Source organism: Protopterus annectens, chromosome 11.part0 (genome assembly GCF_019279795.1).
Source record: "Protopterus annectens isolate FY-2018-M chromosome 11.part0, PAN1.0, whole genome shotgun sequence".
NCBI lineage: Eukaryota > Metazoa > Chordata > Ceratodontiformes > Protopteridae > Protopterus > Protopterus annectens.
In genome coordinates this window covers 986418056-986440475 of record NC_056745.1, presented here as the reverse complement: position 1 = coordinate 986440475, position 22420 = coordinate 986418056, and the positions used below count along the sequence as shown (strand labels likewise).

At 39.2% G+C, this 22420-nt stretch overlaps 1 protein-coding gene across 2 annotated transcripts in view; it reads left to right on the top strand.

The window, feature by feature from the left end:
* ITIH2 (inter-alpha-trypsin inhibitor heavy chain 2) overlaps nucleotides 1-22420 on the top strand; it is a 519026-nt gene that overhangs the window by 117516 nt on the left and 379090 nt on the right. The gene's annotated exons all lie outside the window — the stretch shown is intronic.

Below are 22420 nucleotides of genomic sequence, written 5' to 3'. Positions count from 1 at the left end.
CAGTAGTTGCATAATTGGTTATGGTATGACAGTATGTACTGATGTAATTATTTTGGTTGTGGGGTAGATGGTGAGTGTACATAGCACATGCAGGTGTGTAGGAACCCCTTTTATACAACATCTATATGTGTGTGGGTGTTCTTTCCCTATGTGAACACCTATCCCTTAGTGGGCTAATACTATGGTAATTGCAGGCTGATTCATTAAGGCACTATTAAATGCTTCCTGTATAGCATGCAGGTACTGTTAGTCCTTGAATCCTTTTGGCAATACATCAGAATGTAATAAAGATTTGCAAAATAAAAGCTGTTTGTGTAATTCTGTCATGGATATTTACAGTCATTGCAGTTGTGTTGGTGACTGTGTCCATAGAACATATTTGTAATAGTGTATTGGCATATACTTTTCATATGTTATGTTCATATTGTTTGGGGGGGGGGGGTGTGTGATTGCTATGGTCCATGTTATACTCTGATATGACCACTTCAGATGCTGTCTACAGACATGTATGTATGTGTATGTATATATATATATATATATATATATATATATATGTGTGTGTGTGTGTGTGTGTGTGTGTGTATAGATATATACATATTGCATACGTTTATCTGTACCTCCATAGATGTGTAGATGTTTTTAACCTATCTCTATATCTACATATATATGTAGACCTGTGTATATCGACATGTCTCTGTGTATCTCTCTCTCTCTCTTTCTCTCTCTCTCTCTCTATATATATATATATATATATATATATATATATATATATAGTTATATATCTATATATGAGCATACACCTTTAATTGGGTACATGGCGGGCTGTTCTATTTCAACACATTCCTCCCTTTTGTGTTTTAACCTGTCTGCATACACATCTGGGATAGGTACATCCCAGATAGCTTAGTGTTAGGTTACTCTGAGGATGGAGTACATGGTTGCGGGTTCTACTCCTGGAAGGTGTTATTATTTTACCAGTCAGAGTAGGCACTGGTAGGGAAAGTGTGAATAACACACATTTACATGGTTGTGAGCAGGTTTGCCCATCGTCTGCACGACGTTAAGCAAAGGTCAAATGTGTGAAGCGCTTCTCTGTGTACCATGTTTCAGCGCTGCTTACCGTGATACAAACACATGGAAACCCGCTTACAACTGCTTAAGAGTGCTTTAATCCACCTGCATCCAAAAGCCCTTATTCTGGCCCTCAAAATAACCTAACAGCCCTTGCAGGTCTTGAACCCAGGACCATGAACACCACAGTCACTGACTTTATCACTAAGACATGTACAAATGCTATGGTGTTTAGAATATACATTGTACTACAGACATTCCTCACTACTGAAAAGAAATGTGACAGTCAGTTGGTGTACATATGTCTGATACATGTTAATGTTCATATGTTTGTGAAAGTAGGTGTTGCAATGTGACATGACAGGGTATATTATGAATGAGTAAGGTTCTTGCTTTGTGTCCTTTTTATATTGTCCCCATGCTCCATGTATGCCCCTCCAGTTCACTTATTGGACATCCGACCCAAGCCCTCCTTGATGCATGATTGTATTACCCATCATTCCACCCCCACCCCAATCTTCACATACACAACAACCACCATTTCTATGGTGAATTAGGTGAATATTAATTGTTATAATACCAGAGCTGCATGTATTTTGTGTACACTCCAATTCCTTTGGAGTGCTTCTATGTCACGAAGTGTGTTCATAGATGCTTATATATATGGCTATTGATGTAACTGTATAATATATATATATATATATATATATATATATATATATATATATATATATATATATATATATTTCATATTAGTTTGCAACAGTAATACATTTGTAGACTGGAATGTGTTGGTTCACAAACTACAGTACATTACAATGTACTGTACATATGTATACAAAGTCACTGTCCCATTTGTGATCATTACAGTGAAATGCATATGGTATAAGGTGTAGTCTCAAGACCATGAACCATGTGTACACCTCAGATGGCTTAGTGGTACGTTCCATGACTATAGTATGCATGGTCCAGGGTTCAACACCTGCGATGTTTTATGAATGTTTTTTACTGCAGAATAAGGCTCATTTACGCAGTTGTAAGCATGTTTAAAAGTGTTTGACATTATAGCAGTGGTTAAACACAGTTAAACAAACTTTGAAACGTATAACCTGTGCGCGCAAACATGGCCACATTCGCTAACTACTCCGGATATATACCTGTCAGTGAAGTAACATCTCACTATGTGCTGACATGACATTACATTCTCTGTTAACTGTACTCTTCTTCACACATGGGTTTATATGGGTGATTCGTATGTTTATTATACAGATGATTACTACCTATATATGCAAGCAGCAGGTTAAGGTACACTTTTGCACATGATAAACATCCCTGCCTTTATTGGGATTGTAACCTCGAATGCACAGATACTATGCAGATGCTGTAACCATTACACTGTTGACATTAACATTGCTTCCACCTATTTCCTGTTTAGATGATTTCTATGTGTAAGCTAGTCTAAGCAAAGGGCAGGAGCACCCACACTTACTGAGCTTCATGTCCTCTTGAAATAACAACATATAACAAATGTACTGCGAGACAATACATTACATTCTTAACTACATTAGGCAAAGCCCCTCACTGACACACTTCAAGGGAAACCTTGTTGTGTGAATGGGTAACAGACTATACACCCCTGGGATCATGTGTCCCAGAACCATACAGCCAGGGAGTGGGGGAGCCTGTCCAGTTTGATAACTGCAAGACCTGTTGGGGAATTGAATGGTGTTGAATTGCCACATTAACATGTCCTCTTTAGATCACTAAGTGCCCCTATCACCATCCACAACCCCAGTCTTCAACAGCTTCTAGCAACACTGCCTGGAATTGCTTCATTGGCTATGCCTGACAGAGGCTCAGTTACTTCATCAATGGTGTGGGGAAGGCCAACACACTGTTGCTATGCTTCTAATTGCCCTTGGGCAGATAGATAGTAGGCTATATATGAATCTCTAATGTGCAGGCCATCACAGCCATAATATGTGACTAAACAGACCTTCAGATCACAATATACAGTGTGAACAAACCATGTAGTCAGGAAACAATTGAGTACAGCAAGAACATACAGAACACTGATACTTAGTCACTCCAAAAGCCTATCTTGGAAGCTAGAAGACTTGTATAAGTTTAAGGCTTTCTCTTGCTTACCATTAGGTTACCTACAGGGGAGATGAAAAACAAGCACAGATGGGGAACATGCATGCAATGATACCATACCGGCCTATGTGTCAGCCTTACACTTTGGAATCCTGGCCAAGGCTATTGGCGCCCCCATGATGTCTTATTTAGGAGAATCTCAAAGGTGAATACCAGCTCCATAAACAGCACAATAGCAGATTCAATGAGGTTTATGCTACTCAACACCAGGGGTTGTGATCACAACATGCATGCACTCACAGCACTCCTCAGGATGGACAACATCAATATCTGTGCATTAACTGAAATCTGTCTTAAGGCTCGTGAGAGTACACCAGCACTACCAGACTACAATCCATACCACACATTTCAGCCACAGAACATGAACTGACAGACATGGAAGGGGCTGTATCCATATTCTTCAGGGATGCCTACACCTCCAGGTTAGTGGGGCAGCATGATACCTCTGTGATCATCCATGTACAGCTAACATCAGCCACAACTGCAATATGGAATGTGGCCTGCTACAGATCACCCTCCATGACCCAGGACCTCCACTCCACCTACCTGGAGACAGTGGAGAACACGACAGTCCTAACACACACCCTGGCATTGGGCGATGTTAACCACCATACCATTAACTAGGAAAAGTACTCTGATACTCACTTCCAGGACCAGTGCTTCCTGAAATATATCACCTCATATGCTCTGTATCAGGTGGCAACCTCCCTAACGTGGGGTGGAAACTACTAGATGTGGTCATCACCAACATGAGCAACAGGTGCACCACAGTGGAGGTTAATCGGTCACTGGTTAGATCTGACCATGAATTATTCACTGTTTCCACACCCTAGCATCTCCCCCACCCACGGATACCACCGTGTATACCTTTCCTACAGCTAAATTTACACTACAAGTGACAGGGGTGGGGGGTTTCACAGCCCCCATGCTAAGGGGAAACACTGCTCATGATACAGACAGATTTACAAATGCAGCCTATAAGCACCTACACGAATGTATGGATCGTGCCATCACTGGTAAACCAAGACTCACTCCTCCTAGACAAGGACACCGGTCTGGTGGACCTCTGCAATAAACAGGCTACACTACAGATGTAGGACAGTGTTCCAGACACACAGCAAATCCCACAAAGGGCAGACATCCATGACCACTATTAGTATGATACGTAGGTCCCTCATAACATCATCCAAGGCTAACATCAGCAGGAGAATACGCAAGGATTCGAAAGATAACCACAAAGCCTTCTTTGGCTATGTCAAGGATCTACATGGTGACACACAAATTTGCACTGTGCTGGTGAAATATAGCACAAAATATGCTGACCCTACTGATGTTGCCAACATCCTTGCAGATATATTCGGTGCATACTTCACCTCCTAAAGCGCCCACAACACTACCCAAAAGGTACAGTATCCCAACCATCAGAGGCACACAGGTGGAAATGGCCCTCTCTAACAGCAGAACACAGCATCAATGGAGGCAGATGTTGACCCAGACTGCATCTGGCAAACTGTACAAGACAACCTGCCCCCACCTAATTAAGCATTCCTACCTCAGCCTCTCCACAGGCTACATGCCCATACAATGGCCCATGGCAATGGTTATTCCACTCCATCATGGTGAAATCACAGCTGACCATGGTAACTACCACCCCATAAGCCTGACTAGCCTGGTCTGCAATGGTATGGTTTGCATCCTCATGGCACTCATTAACAATGACATTGGTAACCTTCGAACACTTGACCCAAACCAGGTCATCTTGGTTGAGTGCAGTTCATGCCTACTGAACCTGTTTGACATATTACATACAATCACCAAGATGTTAGATGACAGGAGAGGTCATTCACACATGCTACCTGGACTTCACCAGGGCTTTTGAAACCATGCCCCACTCAGGTATTATTGATAAACACACCAGCCTGTACATTCACCCATACATCACAGGTTGGGTTGCCAACAGGCTTACACACAGAACCCACATGGTAGGACTAGCGGTCTCCAGGTCCAACTCTTGAACAGTCACAACTGGTGTCCCACAGGACTCAGTTCTGGGAGCCCTTCTGTTTGGCATATACATCTCAGATGTACAGGCAAACACTGGTGAACTACGGCAGATCATGTTTGGCAATGACTGCAAACTGGGAGCCATGATTGATAGTCCAGCTAACATGGACATCCCTCAAGGGGCCTCACAGAGAACATCACAGGGTGCCAACGATACTACCTCCAGCCATGTGCCACTAACTGCATGTTCATTCTATTGTGGAATTGGCACCCACATATTAACACATGAGTGGCAGCCACTTTAATACAGATGAGGTAATGGGGTGTCTGTGGACTAAGATAGATAGTGATCTCCCCTGTGACAATCATATCTCCACAGTAGTTAGGACATCTTTCTATGTAGGCCATTTGACTACTAAAAGATTCCCATCTAGACATACTGGGGTTATAGTGCCCCTTTACTTATCACTCATCAGTCCCATCATAGGGTATAATAACCCATGTGGGATGTACCTCAGAGGACATGTCCAACAGCTAGGGGGTCCACGAATGTACCTCACCAAGGGGAATACTGGCCTCCAACATATGGCCTATGCAGCCAAACTGAATAAACTCCTGCTTTACTCAGTGGCATCTCATTTACCCAGAGATGATCTCCGCTGGCCAACACAGCCATGTCGAACTCAGGCTTGATGGATATGCTCCACCTATGGGAATCCATGTTACAGTGAACCACACACTGTAGTGAGCTGACCTTGCCACAACAAAAACTGGAAGATGCTAGAGGGAAAGCTTCCTGTCACAGACACTCCCCATACTTTAGAACAACATCCCTAACTACATTATACAGAGCCCCTCACTAACACTCTGCAAGTGAAACCTTGAAGGGTGGATGGGGAACAGTAGATGCACCCCAGAGATCCAGTCATAGGCTCTACTCCACAGAGGGATGGTTAATGAATCAATGGAGTGGCAAAAGCTGACACATTTTGGCTGGCCTTATGAATGGCCTCTGGCAGTTGGCCAAGTACCTACCTATGGATCTATACATACAGCATCTGCATATGCTGATAGCTTAATTTACTGTTCAGGTGTTGACTTACCTTGTGCCAATGGCTGTTGTGTGTTCAATAGTTGAGGGCTGTCTATGTTGGATGCACACAGTAGACTGCCTATACATTACAATTTACAGGTAGCCTTGTGTGTGTGTGCCATCCATTTTTACTGTGTGTGCAGGTGGAGAAAGGTGTCAGTCCCTAGGTGCCTACACTGTCAGTGTGTATGCTATATGTTCCCTCTTTGCCAAGGCATGAGCATACTGGGCACGTCTCCGTCTACCTACTGGGGCTGGTTCAGGGTGTTTGTGGTCTGAGTACCTCTGTGCCTGTGGGGCCCTTGGTAATGGTAGTGGGTTGTGAGGGCCTTCACCATTCTGTCCCTGCTGCAGCTGTTTCCACAGGAACATATTGTGTAGCATGGCACACACTATGAAGATGTGGGCACATGTGCCTCGAGAGTACTGCAAGGCTCCACCAGATATGTCCAAACAACGGAACCATGATTTCAGCATCCCAAACACATGCTCTGTGATGATTCTGGTTTGTGCATGTGCCTCATTATGGCATTCCTGCATGGGTGTGTGTGCATTTCTGATGGGAGTCATCATCCATGGTTCCAGTGCATAGCCAGCATCCCCCACCAGGTGGCCATTTGGGATGTCCCCCCTGGCAAATAACTGATACAGCTGTGAGGCATGCCAGATGTGGGAGTCGTGATAACTTCCAGGGCTGCCAGCACATACATCCATGATAATGCCCTGGGCAATGCATATGACCTGGCAGTTGATGGAGGGGTATCCCTTGTAGTTTATGTAGTGCCTACCCTGCTCACCGGGTGGTGACTTGATGTGTATGTGCATGCAGTCTATTGCACCCAGTACCTCCGGGTATTCTGCCACATGGTGGAAGAGATGCATATTGCTGGCCAACTCCTCCTGCGTTCGGGGATCTATATGTGCTCATTGGCATGTGGTAACATGGCATCCAGGTACTGGTGTGGTACCCTGGATGCTGATGCCTGTGAGATATCCATGATATCCCCAGTTGGTTTTTGAAAGGTACCTGTAGCTAGTATTCTCAGGCTTACACATACTTTTGTATCCACTGGGATGGGTTCCCCTCTGTTTGTTCTGGCTCTGAGGCATGGCCGGCACAGCTCCACAAGTTGCTGTAGGGTGTCCCTGTCCACCTTGTAACACTCTACTATCTCCAGATCATGTAGCCCTTGGCAGGTTACCCTGGGTCTGAACACTCTCCTCCTCCTCTGGTGCCTGTGGTGGTCATGTGCATCATCCTCCACACCACCTTCAGTCGCCAACACATGCTGGGGGATCAAAGCTATGGCAGCCCCTAACATGTACATAATAAAAGTTCCCAGTCTGAATACACCACTGGTGCAGAGTGTATGTGGATACACAAATGAGTGTGAGGTGCTTTCACACTTTATAATTTTGTGCTATGGACGCTGCTGATGTAAGTGGGTGTGTATGAACTATTCCAGCTGCTGTGTGTCTTAATTATGAGTTTTGCAATGAGTACTGCAAGTGTGGGGCCTTTATTGTGGAAATCTACTTGCCTGCCTTGATTAATCTGTTGCCCTTTAATTCACTTTTATACCTGGATCCCCTCCCATTATCAGGCATGCATCCACCTGCCGTCTTTCTTGTTTTGTACTTTCCCTACCCAGTCATGGCAAAATGTGCCTTGTAGCTGATATACTGCATATCACCTTTGTTCTGCTTTGACACTTTGCTGTTTTCTTTGCAGTACAGCCCCTCCCCTTTCCTATTCTTCAGGTAGCTGTTTGCATCCTTGTTAGCTGTTGTCAATGGCTCACTTTAGGCTCCTAGGTGTTAATTAGTCATTTGTACTCCAATTTCACTGCTGCAGCATTTCCTTATTTCTTTCCTATATCCTTCCTGTTTCAGCTGCAGTGTGCCACGTGCATACCCGTTTATCGGGTTTACTCGCGTTTTCATCTCTGTTCACATGCATAATCGGTTACCTTGTGTACTCTCAGCTAAGCATAGCTATGGGCAATTCGACACCCCCCTATCCTGCAGCTTTGCCTAGCTAGGGGCAGACCAGTTTAGCAATGCTCCAATGTGCTTACAGCAATGGTGACACACCCCTCTCTTGATGTCATCTTTATCTCAAGGGCTCACCTCGGTGTTATAATGCTACGCTGTGAGGTGCATCCTTACACCAGCGGGGAATCTGCGATTCACTATTACTCCTCTCATTTGCATGGCATTGCCTACTAATTCCTAGCTAATGCGCATAACACTGTCACTGCCCCTTAGCAACCCTTGTGCCATGAGTATGGTATAACATGCCTGCTATTGACTATTAGGAGGAAATCGTGATATGTGTTTCATTGCGGTTTTATTTTATATTTTTATATATTCCTTGCTATCCCCTTTGTGCACCGCTGCCCTGCACTTCCACTTCGCGATAGTGTGACTATATATATTAAATGTTAATTTTATATTTTGTACATTTTTTTATGCCAATGGCTATATATTTAGCCATTGGCATATATTAACATTATAATACATGTGTTTGGTCGGCTGTCATGGCTCCGATTTTATGTTTGCAAAAATGTAAACTGTTTTCTACGGTTTACATTTCTGCATGCTTACACTACGCCTGCACCACTTCCTGAATCACTACATACCTTCATTTGCATGCTACACTGCTGCACATGGGGTAAATAGCATATTAGGCTCAGGAGTTGTGCGGGAGAAGTGTACGCAGGTAGTGCATGCGGAAACAGCTTGTACCTGACTCGCTCGGTGGCCATATTTGGTGTTGGAACGCCGACGCTACACCTGCATCTGGTGCAAGCTTCATGAATCCTGGGGAGAGTGTTTACAAGAGGGTTAGAGTAAGGGCTAGAGAAGGGGATACATTTAGTACTGTGCGTATGTGTTGCAGTATGTAATATGTGGCTGAGTCTCATGTCCAGTGTTAGTGTTACAGGAAGGATTTTTTCTAAGGCAAGGTATAAGGCTAGAGTTAGGGTAGGGATAGGGTTATGGTTAGGTTAGAGTTATTGCTAGAGAAGGGGCTTAATTTAGTGTTGTTCGTATGTGTTGCAGTATGTAATGTGTGCCTGAGTCTCATGTTCAATGGTAGTGTTACAGGAAGGGTTTTACTAAGACAAGATATAAAGTTGGATTTAGGGCAGGACCAGAGTTAGGGTTAGGATTAGGATAATGGTTAGCACATATTAGTAGAGCTGGTATGGGGGCAAGTTGAATTTTTATTATTTTATTTAGTTATATTTACATTTATTTCCATACTGGATATGTGTCTGAATGTTATTTCTTATTGGTGATCTCAGAACAAGATGCTGATGGTGTTACTGATATATTTGTTATCTGATGTCTTTGTACTACTCCAGCTATTGGCTGACAGCTGTTGCCATATTTATTTAAAGTTGCTTTTTTATATGTTGAAGTTGAAGGATGAAATCTTGATCTGTTATGAGGCAGAGTGCTGCATTGCATGAATAAAGTATTTATGTTTTGATTTCTTTGGTGCTGGAGTTTTTCTGTATGTTTGTTTGCTCTGCAGCTCTGTATACTAACTTTGGTTTGTGCATCCCTGGTGTTGGGTTTTCTCTCTCTGTCCTTCTCTATGTTCCCACAGACAAACACACACATGCACACACATATACACAGACCTACACACACATATCTGTAAGTATATATAGATGTGAGTATCTATGTCTGCTGATCTATCTGTCTTTCAATCTATATGTGTGTTTGTGTATCTGTATCTGTATCTGTATCTGTTCTATATCTGTCTGTCAATATATCTGTATATATTAGAAAATGACAAAGTCCAGTGTGTAGCAGAAGTACTCTCTAATAAAAAATAAAAAATAAAAAATAATAAAACACGATAAAATCCACAGTAAAGCCACAGTAAATCCAAAGGAAGCAAATGAGATGAGCGCTTTCGCAACAAATGTTGCTTCATCAGATCTACCATGCACACAATCCACCATGATTTTATAGGATAGTAATTAAACACTTAATAGGCTCAATTACCATAAAGCCCTAGATCTAAGTTCAGGCTTTCAGGGAACACTACAGTTTAAACCCTTGCCTCTACTTGCAGCCAAGTTATATATCCATTTAATTTCTAAGCACTCATTGTGGGTCTTAACATCACCACCTCTTACTGTTATTTTACCAAGCTCCAAAAACAAAAATTTAAACACGTGCTCATTCCCTTCTTCCAATACATGCTTTGCAAGAGTATTTCTGTCATCCTTTCTATTGATGTCATATACATGTTCCCTGATATGATTTCTTAATTGTCTAGTGGTTATACACACATAGTAGGAACCACATATTTCACATACTGCCAGGTATACTAAATTGTTGCTATTACAATTAGCAGATACATCAAAAGTATACAAACGTCCATTCATAGGATGCATAAAACCATTGTCAGTCCTAATGTAACTACAGACATTGGATTCTCCACATGCACACATCCCTGGTGTGGCTGTATTGACTTCACTGTTCAGTGATAGAGGTTTATAACACAGGAGTTTCTTCAAAGAGACATTATTGTTATAGGTAAAATGTGGTTGTTCATCTAAGGCATCCTTGAACTTGAGGTCTGAGGTGAGAACTTTCCAATGTCTTTTAATGATATTACATACAGATTCCACATCAGTTGAATACGTAAGGGTATCATTCCACTCAGTGTGCTCTGATGTACCAACATTCTCTGTACTGTAGTAAGTTCTAGCTCTATCAGATCTATTTACAATCACATCATTCTGTGCTGTTCCAACATCAGACTGTGTATACTGCCTTTGTTTATATTCATCAGAGTATCAAAATGGACGTGCATGCCACTATCTCTGTTATGCAACCTTGCTGACCTGTAAAACTGCCCTTTCATAGCATTCATTTTAGTTGTCTTGGGGTGCATACTCTTAGAGTGTAGCTTGTTGTTTACCTTGCAGGGTTTCTCAAATATTCTGGTGACTAAGCCACCTTGTACCATCTGAACACTGACATCAAGATAGTCAGCATTAATATTCGATTCACTGTACGTGAACCTCAAAAAATCTGTAGTGCTCTCTAAATAACTAACAAAGGACCTCAGCTCCTGGGTGGTACCTCCCACAAAAGAAACACATCATCCACAAAATGATTGTAATATAAAATCTTTTCCTTAAATAGGTTACAATCATTAAAAACATACATGTACTGTCACTGGGCAAGCACCATGTTCGCATAACTGTTTGCGCACATGGTGCCCATAGCTACTCCCACTTTCTGAATAAAATATTTGTCATCAAACATGAAGACATTAGTAGTCAAAATGAACTCTAATAAGTAACACAGCAGTTCAACTTTGTGTTGAATTCTGATATTACCATCAAAACTGTCTAATAAAATCAATACCTATATCATTTGGAATGCATGTGAATAGTGACACCATGTCCATAGTCACTAGAATATAATCTAGGTCACCATTTGTTTCAGACCAGCTCACTAAACCTTTGAGAAAGTGTTTTGTGTCTAATAATATAGTATCTACTTTATTTATTAGAGGCTTAAGTTGTTTCTTTACATAGATTGAAATGAGTTCAGTAGTCCAACCTCTTCCAGATACTATCGGTCTCATTGGTAGATTAATCAGAGACTTATGCACCTTAGGCAACCCATAAATTACAGGTATTTTGTGGTGATCAACACAAAAATAATCATACAGATTCTTGCCTATCCTCCTTTCTAACAGAAGGTCATAGAGATGAGATTTCAGTATCTCTATCCTGGATGAGATATGCTCCAAATCACAAACCAGTCACATCCAGTAACATATCATTCATAGCTCTCACATAGGCTACTGTGTCCATCACTACAATGGACCCACCCTTATCTGCTGGTCATATGTATAAATCATCACACTCGACCAGTTCATTCAAAGCAACCAGTTGTTCTTTGTTCAAATTATAAAAAACTTTACGTTCATACTTCCCATCATAGTCATTAAATAACTCATAAATGTCATCTTCGCATAGCTTTGAAAAGACTTCTGCTAAGGGTGGGTTAACGGGTACAAACTGACTATCAATCTGCCATACATCAGTCTCAAAGATATATTTCGAACAAACAACTTCAAGTCTAACAGTACATCAGAAATATTAGATTTCTTAGCTGGAACAAAAGAGAGGCCTAGATTCAACACCTCCCTCTGTATACAACTAAGCTCTACAGACGAAAGATGAAATATTTATGACTAAGACCTTGGAACCTTGGGTCTGACCGATGGACCCAGCTCCAGCTGCCCCATCAGTTGCGGTCGTTTCTGCCCCTGTCTGTTTCTGCTCCTCGACTGACCTCTCCCATCCATTTTGATTACAATTTACTTGTTCGGGGAGCTTCAACCATAAAAAAGGTTGTTCCACAGCATTCACCATGTTCAAATTGCAGGAACTAGATTATAAGAGTTATTAACCAAAGGGAGGGAGCTGACAGAAGGGGAACCAGCATTAATAACCTCTCTAGCAGATTCACTCTGTTCTTTGGACACATTTACAACAGTGTCACTGATAGTCTATTTAATAAGAGCCCAAAATCCACAAACAAGACAGCAAAGGCACTAGAATCAAACCAATAAACCAAAACGATAGTGCCTAAAGCCCAAGGAATCGCTGTAGGTATCTCCACAAAAGGTTTATTGAAAATTCCACTTACAAATGTAAAAAATAAAAAAGCAAATTAACGCTCTTGTAACTTCAGTACATAAAGCACGTTTTCGTCCATACACTCAGGACTTCATCAGATGAATGCCATTACGTCACATGTGCATTTATATGGCTTAGTTAAATAAATAATTACTTAAAATCCGATAAAACAACATCAATTAATTCAAAATAACGAATCAGTGACATCCTACTAATTAATATTAATGCCTATCTGTTTCAGGAAGTGTCATCACAGTGTATGGGATTTAACCTTTTGTAACTCTTCTTCTTAAAGTGAAACAATGTTTCTGAAAAAACAACATCATCCTATAATCCACACATTTATTTAAAAATTGTAAATAAATAAGTGAATATTGATTGAATACTGTGTATATAAGAATAAATAAATATATATTATAGTTTAAAAATTGATTCATTTCATGTTAAAAATTTCTTTGTTAAAAAATGCTTGAGGAACTAATGTAGACAAATATTGTGTAATAGTGCCCTCTAGTGGGTTACTAAAATGGTGTTTTTGAATCAATATTTTATATCTTCAAAGCCCTCAATTTTAACAATGAGGAAATTGATAGTGTGTCATTTAACCCAGGTTTACTACCAGCCTCTAGGTTAATTTGCCACCATAGCTCCTTACTCTCCAAAATCTCTTCCCAAGGTCCACCTCTTGTATCCGGTCTTATTTGGTCTAGCACAAAAAATTCATATTTGTATTCTTTGCAGGTCAGAGAGTGTCTAAACAGTGCATTAGTTGGTTTACCCTTCCCAATTTCATAGAAATGTTCATACATTTTCCTTTTTAGACCCCTCTCCGTTTTACCCACATAGAAACTCTGGCATTTTTTACATATTACCAGATACACCACTCCCTTGCTTTCACAATTGTAAGACCCCTTACTTCTTAACATCCTTTTCCTACATTGTAAGTAAATTTCGCATTTATTACTGATAAAGGGGCATTGTTGGCACCTCCCACACCTATATGTACCTAATTTATTTTTGTTTGTTCCCTTAGTTTTATTACCTTTTTTTACAAAATATTCTTAATATTCCAAAAGTTCTTAAACACCAATTTTGGGTACATTCCACTTATTTCCTCTATGTCTGTTAATAAAGAAAATTTGTTCCATTCATTCATTAGGGTCTGTTTCATTTTTTTATTATTAACCCCGTTATACTCTACCACAAGACTCCTTAAGAATGGATTCTGACCCACCGTGGATATTTTTACTTCTTTGTTGTTACTTTTTTCCACTCCTATCCCAAGAATGGGCTTAAATCTTTGTGGTCTACCCTTCTCCACTTCATTTCCTAGACGCACTATGAACTCTTTAGGATACCCACGTTCCAAGAACATCATTTCAAGTTTGTCACACTCCTTTACAAAATCACTTTCACAGCTAGTCATTTTTGACCCTCTTACGAATTGACCTTTAACAATATTAATTTTGCTGTGTAGGGGGTGAGCACTACTGTAATGTAGAAAAGAATTTACATATGTATCTTTCCTATGTATCCTACTTTCAAATCTTCCTTCATGTCTGTAAATTTCAACATCAAGGTACCTAAGAAACTCTGTACTAATTGTGTGTGTGAATTTTAGGAAGGTTGTGGTTTGACCCAAGTATTCTAAAAATTCATAGAACTTCTCTAATCCACCTGTCCATATTAATACAATATCGTCCAGGTACCTATGGTACATTGACCAATAAATATTGAAACTAGAATTTATAACAAACTTTTCTTCCCATTTGGCCAACACAATGTTCGAGTAGGTAGGTGCACATATTGCCCCCATAGAAACACCTGATTTTTGGTGATAATATTCCCCATCAAAGGTTATGAAGTTATATCTAAGAACTGTATCCATTAGGGTAATACTAGCTACCTTGTCTTCATGACTCAGTTTAGTGTCTTCAAAAACACTTTCCTCAAACATATCCATTCAATTTTCCATTCTATTTAATAAGAGAAAGGCTATTAACCACAGACATACCTTTCAAGTTACTGTCGGTACCTGCTTGATTATCAACAGCCGTTACCAAGTCTAAACACCCATATGTTATGTTATTTGTTGTTTTACTTATAAGATCTGAATGTTTGTTCGTTATTCTGCTCACTTCAGAGACAGATGGAATGTTGATTGAGGCTGGAACCTCCTTGGCACACACATTACTCATTCTTGGAAGAGTCATAGTGCTATCTGTGTTCCGCTTTGGTCTCTCTGACCTCGGCCATGAAAAAATCCTTCCATCATTGAAGTCAGACATGTCTCATGCCAGTAATAATCTAGGAATCTATAAAAGCACCTCAAAAGATGGTGCATGAAAGGATGCACAAATAATAATAATAATAGTATATCACCCAAATTATTAGTTGATACTTGTAGTATCTCAAATCTCTCCCTCCAGGAAGAGTGTGCTAGCAATATCCACTTACTCTCATCCTCTCCTGCACCAATCCTTCCAGTGTCTGAGACACTATTTGAACTGAGTTATCTGGGTCATAGTCAGAACTTGAACCATGGATGCCACAGGATCAAGGTTAAACTAGGCAAACCATTTTGACACTTACAATGACCACAGTTTGTATAACATGACACATTCATAAAACATAGCAGAACATGTTGCATCTGACCTATTCTTACTCTGCACAATACACTAAATAAAAATATACAGGCTCATGGAGAACTTTCATGACAGTTTTCATACATTACATCTCATCTCAGACTTAAGTTTGCCTAAAGGAAACGGAGAACAGTTAGTCAAGCAGTATATTGTTTACAGGAAAACTCAAAAACTCCTGGATATGAAATGGCATATTTATACATAATATCTGTATGTAGATAAATAGTATTTAAAACTACTATAGTTACAGACATGACAGAATGCAAAAAGGATCTATATATATATATATATATATATATATATATATATATATATATATATATATATATATATATATATATATATATATATCAATATATATGTATATATATATATATATATATATATATATATATATATATATATATATATATATATATATATATATACATGGGTCTACTTCTAAATTTTGAAGTGTCAAAACTTTGAATTTCTTATGGTTAAGACCATAAGATCGAAGTGCTGAGGCTTCAAAATGTAAGCCCTCCACCCCAACACCCCCTGCTAATTAAATATACCAACTCAGATATCACTGTACAGTGAGGAAAAAAGGTAACTAGGCTATTTCATGCTGTAGAGTGATCTCTATTTAAACGATTTAAAGTTTAGTGTATATGGGAGTGTTTACAAAGGGGTTAGAGTAAGGGCTAGAGAAGGGGATAAATTTAGTACTGTGCGTATGTGTGGCAGTATGTAATGTGTGGCTGAGTCTCATGTCCAGTGTTAGTGTTACAGGAAGTTTTTTTCTAAGGCAAGGTATAAGACTAGAGTTAGGGCAGGGATAGGGTTAGGGTTAGGTTAGAGTAAGGGCTAGAGAAGGGGCTAAATTTAGTGTTGTTCGTATGTGTTGCAGTATGTAATGTGTGCCTGAGTCTCATGTTTTGGTTGGGTTGGGAGGGTGGCCTAATGGTTAAGGTGTTTGCCTTACAAACACAAGGTGCAGGGTTGGAGTCTCACAAGGGATAATTGGCTAAGCTTAAAATGGCTCACAAGGGCAGTTAGCCTAGTACTAATCTATGAATCTATGAATCTATGTCCAATGGTAGTGTTACAGGAAGGGTTTTTCTAAGACAAGATATAAGGTTGGATTTAGGACAGGGCCAGAGTTAGGGCTAGGGTTAGGGTAAGGATAACGGTTGGCACATATTAGTAGAGTTGGTATGGGGGCAAGTTGAATTTTTATGATTTTATTTAGTTGTATTTACATATATTTTCATACTGGGTATGTGTCTGAATGTTATTTCTTATTGGTGATCTCAGAACAAGATGCTGATGGTGTTATTGATATTTGTTATCAGATGTCTTTGTACTACTCCAGGTATTGACTGACAGCTGTTGGCATATTTATTTAAAGTTGTTTTTTTTATATGTTGAAGTTGAAGGGTGAAATCTTGATCTGTTATGAGGCAGAGTGTTGCATTGCAAGAATAAAGTATTTATGTTTCGATTTCTTTGGTGCTGGAGTTTTTTGTATGTTTGTTTGCTCTGCAGCTCTGTATACTAAGTTTGGTTTGTGCATCCATGGTGTTGGATTTTCTCTCTCTGTCTTTCTCTGTGTACCCACAGACAAACACACACATGCAAACACATATATACACAGACCCACACACACACATCTGTAAGTATATATAGCTGTATGAGTATCTATGTCTGTTGAGCTATCTGTCTTTCTATCTATGTGTGTGTGTGTATCTATATCTGTATCTGGTATTGACTGACAGCTGTTGTTGACTGTATATACATGTCAATGTAGCTAGGTAGTTGTATATGGCTTCTGAAGGGATTGTAACAAGTATCCTTGGTGGAGACAAAATGAAATTTACTCTAGAGGGCACTGTAAAACTACAAATATTAAAGATCTAGAGGGCAAGAAGAAATTAAAGATAGTTTGGACAGGCACAATGGCTTGGTATAACATATATTAAAGCACAGAACAGAAAAAGAACAAGAGTCAAAAGGGTGGTAAGCCAACAGGCCCTGGCCCTTCCACCTCAGACAGAGCCTATGGTAGGTCAGTGGTACAAACAGAAGGACTTTCAAATAATACAGTGATCTTACTGTGCTTCTTCAGACATGAACAACATGCTGTAATATAGTTTAGGACTGCAAGATCAACTAAGAAGATAATTACAAAAGACCTTAATGCAGGAGTAAGGTCAGAACATGTAATTTTATACTCACAATTAAAGTTGTCTCCAATTCACTTTATACTTAAGAGTAAGTTAACTTTTTTTTCTAACAGTACTCTGAATACCAGTACACAAGAAATATGTGCATCATTTGTAAATCTTAACTAGAACCTTAATGGTGGCATGATGCCAGGGCACTTCTATGGGCTAAGCTTGTAAAGGCTCTAGGGCCGTTGGCCTAGAACACACCTATGAACTTATGAACCACAAAATAGTTATTTTAGATGAATAATCATATAGATACACTAGACAATCTCAAAATACTGAAATGTCAAATTTCAGAATTTCAAGACTGAATAGTCGAAAGTGCAGTTACATGAAACTGCACTATGTCATATGTGGAATTGTCGAATCCGCTATTGTGGTGTCGTGTTCGTGGTGTGCGGTGCAGTTTGTAGATTTATCTGTGGTTTCAGGTAAGTGGTGTTTGTGTAAGGGTATTGAGTAGGGATTTTAGTGTGTGTGAGTGTGTGTAGTGGTGTTTTTTGTGTGTTTAGTGTGACCTCAGAGTTAGTATATATAAGTAGGGGTGTGGGGGGCCACATGTGTGATGCAGGGGGGGCTTACAGCCCTGCTTATAGGTAGGGTAGGTGTGTTTTTGTGTTGTGTTTCTTTGTGTTGTTTTGTTTGTTTTAGTGTAGTTAGGTAGGTGTATTTGTCTGTGTGTGTGTGTGTGTGTGTGTGTGTGTGTGTGTGTGTGTGTGTGTGTGTGTGTGTGTGTGTGTGTGTGTGTGTGTGTGTGTTTGTATGTGTATGGTTGCGACTGTGCTTTTTGCGGTTTTAGCTTTTCGGGTATGTAGGTTTTTGACTATTCAGTCTCAAAATACTGAAATTCGACATTTTATTAATTTGAGATTGTATAGTGAATATATATATATATATATATATATATATATATATATATATATGTGTGTGTGTGTGTGTGTGTGTGTGTGTGTGTGTGTGTGTGTGTGTGTGTGTGTGTGTGTGTTTGTAATATATGCTTATGTCATCAGTTACTGAAAAACAAAAAACACAAAAATAGTGTTCATTTTACATCTAATCTAAAATGATCTAAAATACAAAAAATGAAATCATATTTTTTTTTAGGAGAACAAGTCACCCTGCACCACCCACACCCCCGGCAAATTATAAATAACTTCAAGATCACACAATTCCCTGCTGCAATGCAATGTCAAATAAAAAGTAGCCAGTAGGCTGAAACACATACAAATGTAACATTCATTCTTTTAAACATTAGCTATTACAAACTGCAACCATAAATGTTGTGAGAAAAGGAGATACTGGCAGCCCAGCTATCTGGAATTTGATAAATAATTATATGTAATTTGTGGATATCAACATGCTTTATATAGAAGTGTGAGAAATACTGCCAGCACAGCTGTCTACAACTTTGTAAATTGTTTTGTTTATTTGTGAATGTCAACATGCTTTATGTAAGATGCTTGTGTTACAAATGCATTAGAATTGTGTGTCATGTATATATCAAGCTAGGTTTGTACATACATGTGTGTTGAAAAGATATTTTCTAAAGTACTGAGTTTAAAGGCGTATCCACAGTGTGCCCTGCTGGATGAGAACAGAAATGTACATGCACTATTGCAACTGTTTAAATGTATATATTTTAACAGTGGAAATTGGAACACCCAACACACTATTAGCAAAACACTAAGTCACCACTTCGCCTGAATGTTGACACAGGAAGCCAGCTGCATAGATCGAATAGATCCAATAAAAAGTTTATTTTGTATAACAAAACAATTAGTTAAGCGCTTTCACTCGTCATGTACGAGCTTCATCAGAACAAAATGCACATTCAGGTGTACCTTTTTAAATATAAAATGGCGCCAAAATGTTCTAGCCTTAAAGCTATAAGTGCATAATATCTAAGAAATATATATGTATTATTGCATATATAAAATACTTTGCTAATATAATATATCAATACATAAAATTGCATAAAATGTTAAAATGTTTAATTTTTCAACATTAACACAGGTTTGACAGAAATGTAATCATTAATACCTGGTGGAGTCATAGCATCAGAATACAGTTGCCACCAGTATTCTCTATAAGCTAACAAATTCTTAATGTTACCACCCCTTGGGTCCACTTTGATAATATCTAAGATAGCAAACTTGAAATAGTGTTCATTACCATTTTTATTGATATGTCTGTATAGAGCATTCTTAGTGTCATTGGTTCTAATACTGTATCCGTGAGCATAAATTCTCTTCTTAAACTGTCTTTGAGTTCTCCCTATATAGTATGCAGGGCAGCACATGCATTTTGCCATATAGATTAACATACTAGTATTACAATTGCCATTCTTAAATCTAACAATGGTTTTGTTAACATTGTTTAAAGTAATACATGTTTCTTCTAAAATGTCCTTACATTGTTTGCATGCCCCGCACAGTGGAAATTGGAACACAGGAGGTTAACTTCAATCCAGCAAAACCTCAGAAAAATAGCTGAAATTAAATTACTTCAATGGCAGCTACAGACACAAAGTCTGTACGGAGAAACTTTCTGTTTTGTCGTGGCAGTGTTTAATTGTTCTATGACTTCCAGCATTTGCCATAGTTCTGAGGTATATGTATTTTCACAGGTAGATGCTAAATACTGCAGCTTCCAATAGTGGGGGTTTCATCTGGGATAGTCAGATGACAAGAAACCATGTCATTCTGTAAGATATCTCAGAAGTAATATTTGAGATATTAATTTAAGAAGTTTTTTTGGAGAAACACAGCATTCTGTATTCTGTCTTTGACCTGACAACAACAACTAGAGAAGATCCGTTCATCACATCTCCCTTGCTCTGTAAGTAAGTTTCTAGGGAATAGTAACTCTCTTAGATATAGTCAGGAATATAGGAAAGCTTAGCTTAGATATTTTCTTTATTTGACACTGTCCTGCAAAGTTGTTTTAAATATTTCCTGTGATTTTGAACTCTGTCACTGTAAAAATATATTTAATAGTGTCTTGTTCTTTTATTATTTATTATTAAATATTATTTATTATTAAATATATTTAAACATTTCATTGTGGCTGATATGTCTAGAGATATTTAAGTTCTGAGAGTACTTGCATATTTATTGGTGACACTGTTGGCCACTCCTAATAGCCTTGCTCTTGGTCAAACTACCATTTGTATCAATAGTAACATTACACAGTATTATTGGTCATCCTTTGTTAAGGGCCTTAAAGTAGCTGATAAGGAGCTGATTGTTGGCAGTGATAACTACTTTATAGTCTAGGCAAAAGGGGACTTAGCTAGTAAACCTGTGCTGACCTTTCCCAGGTATGTGTTTCTGTATAAATCAAACCTCAAAGAGTGTATGTGTCAGCTACTTGGGCAGGGACACAAAGCACTGGTTGGGCAGAGAGGGTGCTGGAGGTCTTAGCTTGCTCACTCAGCTGAGATCTCAACTCTATAGCTGTGCAACTGGGGAGTCTTACTGGGGATCTGGAGAAAGAGGGAGAAACCATCCCCTGAATGACTGTGGTCTCTGTGTGCTCTTAAGGGAAACTGCACGTGATGCAGAGAGCTACATCTGGTAATACTGTGTGTGTACCTTGTCATCCCTTTCAGTGTACGTCCCCCACTGTTGCCAGTGGTAAGGATTGAGGCTCCCTGATTACTGGTTCAGTGGTGGGGCATCACAAATGTAAAGATGTACCTCACTGGCCCTCTTCAAGAGAAATCTTGATGAGTGGATGGGAAATAGAAAGTTCACCCTAGGGATCACTCCAGTGACTGTACTTGACAGAGGTACTGGGAACTAATGTTGGGCGGCATGATGCCAGGGCACTTCTATGGGCTAGGCTTGTAAAGGCTCCAGCGTATCTGGACTGCTTGTCCATTGAGCTAGATCCATGTATAAGATTTTCTGGCATGCAGTCACACTGTTCAGCACATCATATAAAACCAGTCAGAAAGCCAGTTCTATAAACTTCAAAACTTGGATTTATTTCCAAGGGTCAAAATTAAAAATGTCTTCCAACAGTTTTGGGAAATAACAGGACAAACAGTTAATATGCATAGTTTTTTAAGGAAATAATCTAACATTAAATGCATACACTTCCATAATTCATATTTCAGATTTGTGTTCATGTTATTCCTTCTTTTTCAAACGAGCAGTTGTACTTAACCTAAATAGAAAATTCATTATCCTCAGCTGCAGAATATTTATTTGTTTATGTATTCTTTTGATAACTAGGTAGTAAGCTGAATTACTGACCATTTTCAGTCACGAGCCAGGAGCAAAATCAAGTACAAAAGCAATAATACAATACAAAACTACTAGCACAACACCATTGCAATTGTGTTATACTCATATGTACAGCGGAAATGCATCCTATTCAAAGTTACATTCTGTAAAGCAATTCAAGCATTGCTTATCTAACTATCTAAAATGTTTTTAAAATTACAAATTTCCGGGTAAACAGGAGAATAGACAAACAATAGGTACTTACAATAGGTAGAACTGGCATTAGAGAATTTGTATCAAAACTGGAATTTTAAGATTATAC